We start from the raw sequence: 6,000 nt of genomic DNA, 5'->3' as shown, positions 1-6,000 counted from the left end.
TTTATTTATTTATTTATTTATTTATTTATTTATTTATTTATTTATTTATGTGGGTGTTTGTCTTCCTGTACAGGCTATCAGATCCTATGGCCTGTAGTAAGTTGTGAGCCACCATATGGGTACTGGAAATTGAACTCAGGGCCTCTGGAAGAACAGCCAGCGTTGTTAACCACTAAGCCATCTCTCCAGCCCTGGAATGCTCTTTTAAAAAAGAAAAAAGTAGGGAGAAGGGGTGATGGAAATGTACCTCACTTGGTAGTGTGCTTGTCTACCATGATGAGGTTCCATCCACTGCACCACATTAAAGAAAAAAAAATCAGGTGCTAAAAAGATAGCACAAGGATTAAGAACACTGATTGCTCTTCCAGAGGACCTGGGTTCAAATCCCGTCACCCACATCAGATGGCTCACAACTGTGTAACTCCAGTTCCAGGGGATGTGAGTCCCTCTTCTAGCCTCTGGGGACACCACACACTATAATGTGGTGCACCAACATGCATGCAGACAAAACACCTATACACATAGAAATAAAACTGAAAAAAAGAAAAATGCTTTAAAAAACAAAGAGAAAAAAGCAATCCATGGTAGTGCACGACTGTAATCCTAGCCATGGGAAGGGGATAGAAAGACTATAAGAAATTCAAGGTCATCTATCCTCTAGGCCAGCCTGGTATGAGATCCTGTCCCAGGAAATAAAGAGTACACACACACACACACACACACAAAATGAATGAAATCTCAAAAGTTAAGAATAATATCCTAAAAGTTTTGGGATATATGAGAAGAGGGGAAAACAAAACCTCAAAATAGGCCAAATATGCCACCTGGGTCTATGAGCCCAGAGGTGGGGTAGGGTGGTTCTGTCCCAATGTTGAGATAATTCTTCATCTCCTGGTTCAGTGAGAGACCCTGTCTTCAAATAATATTGAAGGGCTGGGAACAGTTAAAAATGTGCTCTTGCAGCGAACACAAGTTCAGTTCCCAGCGGCCATGTAAGGCATCTGACAACTGGCTCCAGCAGTGACAGGGAATACAAAGCCTCAGGCCACCACCACCTGCACTCGCATGCAAATGTCCACAGACAGACAGACACACCTGTAATTAAAAATACTAAAGAGTAAAACTGAGAAGGATACCTGAGACCTTTGGCTTCCACACTGCCGTGCACACATGTGCATGCACACCCACAAGCACAGGTACACACCACACCCACACAACATTTTAAAATGTCTTGAAATGCCAACAACATTGGAAGGAAGCAGCAGATTCTGACTGCTAACACATGTATCATGTGTTACGAAGTTTGCAGTTTCTTTTCTTCTTTTTTTTTTTTTTTGGAGGTGGGTATTTGAGACAGGGTTTGTCTGTGTAGCCTTGGCTGTCCTAGAACTCACTCTGTAGACCAGACTGTCCCAGAACTCATAAAGATCTGCCTGTCTCTGCCACCAAAGTGCTGGAATTAAAGGCATTAGCCACTACCGCCCAGCTGTGTCAGGAAGTTATTAATAGGACATACTCCAAAGAAATTAATAAAGAAAGAAAACAGGGAAAGATGATGATGGCATAAAGAGACATCCCAAGACAAGAATGTCAACAAGTAGAGAAGAAAACCACCAATCAGACTTTACTAAAAGAACAAAGGAGCCAGGTTTTTGGCACACACCTTGGGAACGGGAGGTAGAAGAGTTCCAAACAAGCCTGGGCTTAATGGTAAGCCCATCTCAAAAAAACAGTGAATTAATAAAGAGGACAACAATTTCAAGAAAAAGCTCAAGAAATGAGGACAATCTACCCCCAAAACATATTAACTCCCATATAAACCTCAACTAGTTGACAGGAAATTATCTCATAGTAGTCTATATGGTTCAGCTGTATTTACTATTATATTAACAGATACTATGGTAACTATATTAAGAAGAGGGGGCAGTATAAATTTAGGCGGAGCTGATAATGTAACACCAAAAAATATTTTACTTTGAGGAAAATCAATTATTCTTGATATAGAATTATTCTATCAAGACATAAGCCAGGCACAGTGACGCTCATCCTTGATCCCAAGCACTCTGGGTGGCAGACTGGTGGACTCAGGTCTGTGAATCTGAAAGCAGCTTGGTCTACATAGCAAGTTCCAGGCAGCTAGAACTACATAGTGAGACCACTAAAGATAAATAATGATGATGATAGCAGCAGCAATAAAGGTTAGGGCTGTAACTCAGTGGTAGCTCATGAGCCTTAGCATGCCGAAAGACCTTCATTTAAGAACCAGAAAGGGGTGTGGGGCACAGCAATAAATCAAAGAAAGGTATTTATCAATATAAGGATAGGCAACACTTAAGAAGAAAAAAATTATAGAGACTAGTACAAGGGTGGCAGTTTTTTTGTTATCCTATTTAAAATCTGAGGTGATTTTAATGGCTACAAAACATGGAATTTAAGACCGTAAATTCAGTCTCTAGTGGTTCTGAAATGAACCGCTGATAAAGCTTCAATGACTGGTGTAACCATATTACAAACAGCCTATGGCTTAAATCTCAGTCCCATCACTTACTGTGAAGTGGGGCGGTAAGACAACTTCCTCCTCAAAGTGGTTTTGCAAGGACTATTACTGAAAAACACCTGATGTAGACAGGGCTGTCCCATAATGAATTTTACTACTTTCTGTGAGTCTTTCTGTGCCTCAGCTGGAAGCCCTCACTCTAACCCCAAGCCGTCTTGTTGGCCAGAAGAGTCACATGGACAACTCAGCACATACCCTTGTTGGTGCTGGAAGACCATTCATGCTGAGCAAGCAGACTCATCTTTGTACATGAAGGGCAGCATTATTCTTGTTATATGACGAGGATTACCCCATTATCCACATTCTGGATTACTGCCAGCTCTCAAGAATCATTCCAGTCAGTCTACAACATTGGGACAGAATCATTTTTTTCATTGAGGTCTATTTTGAAGTGTTGCTAAGGTCTTAAAAAAAACAAAAAAACAAAAACAGAAACTAGAGTTCATCAGTCCCCATTCCCAGTTTTAATATACTACTTCACAATCCTTCTAACACAAGTCCTCCCTGTACTGCATAAAGAGAGAAATCAGCTCAATTCAGCTAAATGAACGGTCATAGCCAATGTTTATTTCCATTATTACACCTAAATTCACAAGTCCCACAAAGTACAAAGATAACAAAAAGGAACGAGAATTAAGGGATTATCCTTTACCAATAGGTCAGTCATGGAACCAATCAAAGGTCTTAACTTTTGTTTTGTTTTGGTTCATGTGGGCCAGGTAGGCCTCATGCCCACTCTGTGCTGAAGAAGATTCTGAACGCTTAATATCCTATCTCCCTCCCAAATACTGGTGCTAACACTGGAGATGAAAAGATATAATCCTACTCTCCATGCATGGCAAAAGACAAACTGATAAAATAACTGAAAGCAACAGATTAAAAAAATTGAATCCACTGAGCCTATCGGTCAACCTCCAGAAACAAGACTGCTTACAAAACAGTATTAGTCTAATAAAGGCCATCTTTATATAAGAAGGGAAGGTAGTGAAGGAAATAAGAAAAAGAGAAAAGACTGTGGCTGGAGGCACAGCTCAGTAGTTAAGGGTTTGTTGCTCTTCCAGAGGACCCAAATTTGGTTCCCAGCATCCATATTGGGCAGCTGACAATTGCCTGTATTCCAGCTCCATGGGATCCAACACAACCCTTTTCTGGCCTCCTCTACAGGCAACCCCACACATGCAGCATACACTCACGAAGACACATAATAATTAAAAACAAACAAAAAGGCCAGGGCTGGGTGGATTTCTCAGAGCTCTTGCTGGGAAAGGATGAAGATATGAGTTTCACTCTCTGGCATCCAATTAAAAAACAGAAGTATGGATGCACATGACTGTAAACCCAGCATTGAGGAGCAGAGATATGCAGATCCCTGGAGCAGAGCTTCAGATGCAACAAGACCCTACTCAAGGAGTAAGGCAAAGGTCAATAGAGGAGGATGCCAAAATATTCCTCTAGCTTCCACATGCAGACAGATACGTACACCCCACACACAAAAATAAAATAAGAAGCCTACCACTAGCAACAAAGTTGGGGGATGTTTTGTTGGCTTTGTTTTGTGGTTCCTTTTGGTATGCGTCAATACTAGATAAAAGATGTAAGGAGGAGTGGTGCATAGCTTTAGTCCTAGCATTCAGGAGGCAGAGGGAGGTGGATCTCAGTGAGCCCTGTGAGGGCCTCGGAAACAATGGGGGATGAGGGGAGGTCAAGATACATATTTCATGAAGACGACCAAAAAGCAGGTAATACAAGGACTAGGGACATAATGCAGTGGCAGAGTACTAACCTAGTTAAACCTAGGAAATGGATCCCTGCCATCACAAAAATAAAACAAAACAGGACAATGGCCTGACATAGTGGGACACACCTTGAGTTCAAAGACTGCCAAGACTACACAGAGAGACCCTGGCTCAAAAGAAAGTAAGTATAAGCAAGTATTTGATTTCAGGTAGTATCTTCATTCTCCTTACTTGACTCTAAAGGCTTTTCAGGTTTGATTTTTGTTGGGCTTTTCATAGGATTAAGGGGTAACTCCAGGCCCCTGGCATGCTACACTCCTGCCCTACTCTAGGTTTAGCTTTCTTGCATTGTGACAGGCTCAAGCGCCAGGCTTGCCTCAAACTCAGATCTTCATGCCTCAGTCTCTCAGGTGCTAGGACTATAGGCACAAGCTACTAGTACTTACTCTGCATTGTTATCAGTGAGTGATCTATTTCTCTAGAACTTTAAAATTTCAAGAATTATGCTGTCTTCTTCCAGTGTTTTCTTGACTAGAAAGATGGTTCAGTGGTTAAGAGCACTTGCTGCTCTTGCAGGACCCATGTTTGGTTCCCAACACTCACAGGACAGCTCAAATCATCTTCAACTCCAGTTCCAGGGGATCTAACACCCTCTTCTGGCCTCTGCAAGCATCAGGCTCCATCATGATGCACTTTACATACGTGCACACAAAACACTCATACACTCAAAAAATAAGTAAAATATTTAGAAACAAGCTATTCTTAAAACCAATATTGTGTTCTTCCATGCTTTCATTCATGTAAGAAAAGTTAGTATCTATTTCAAAGTTACTGTAAATTTGCTTTTTTGTGTTTGTTTTTGTTTTTTTGAGACAGGGTTTCTCTGTGTGTCCTGGGCTTGCTTGGTAAACCAGGCTGGCCTTGAACTCTGAGCTCCGCCTGCCTCTGCCTTCCCAGGAGTGCTGGGACTACAGGAGTATGCCACCACACCCAGGTGGCTTTTATTTCTTTCAGACCTCCATTTTAAAATTGTCTATATAAAACAGTAATCTACCAAAAAATATATTTCATCAAAACTAGAGAAATGTCTAAATGCCAAAATGTAGACATTTCAGCCTTTAAAATGTAGGAAGGTGGGGAGTGGGAGAGATGGCTTCTGCTCTTCCAGAGGACCCAGGTTCAATTCCCAACATCCACAGGGCAGCTCACAACTGTCTGTAACTCCAAGATCTGAACACCCTCACAAAGACATACATGCAGACTAAACAACAATGCACATAAAATAACAATAAATTATGTTTAAAATGTTGGAAGAAGGTCAAGTGTGAGAACACACTTCTTTAATTCCAGCATTCCAGGAGTCAGAAGCAGGTGGATCTCTCAATTCAGTGGCAGCCTGGTCTATATATGAATTCCAAGTGAGACCCTGTCTCAAAAGATAGACAGACTGACAAGACATATGAATATACATACACACATATAAATTTATACAAATCCACACACCACACACCCACAGAGGAGCAAATCAAGCCCACTGTAGTACCTGTAAACCCAGCACTTGACAGGCTGATGCAGGATTGTTTTGCGTTCAAGACAACCATAGGCTATGTATCCAACACTAGGTCAGCCATGACTAAATAGTGAGACCTGTCTCAAAAACAAGGACAAAGAAAAGGCAACCTAAAGGCAACAAGACGTGGGACTACT

At 41.4% G+C, this 6,000-nt stretch overlaps 1 protein-coding gene across 2 annotated transcripts in view; it reads right to left on the bottom strand.

Moving 5' to 3' along the window:
* The window catches only part of Kpna1 (karyopherin subunit alpha 1), a 58,606-nt gene that overhangs the window by 51,424 nt on the left and 1,182 nt on the right, over positions 1 to 6,000 (bottom strand). The window lies entirely within an intron of this gene.

The sequence above is a fragment of the Psammomys obesus genome, unplaced genomic scaffold, assembly GCF_907164565.1.
Source record: "Psammomys obesus unplaced genomic scaffold, mPsaObe1.curated_primary_1811, whole genome shotgun sequence".
Lineage (NCBI taxonomy): Eukaryota > Metazoa > Chordata > Mammalia > Rodentia > Muridae > Psammomys > Psammomys obesus.
Note: the sequence above shows the minus strand (reverse complement) of the source record. Positions and strands in the feature narration are given on the sequence as shown.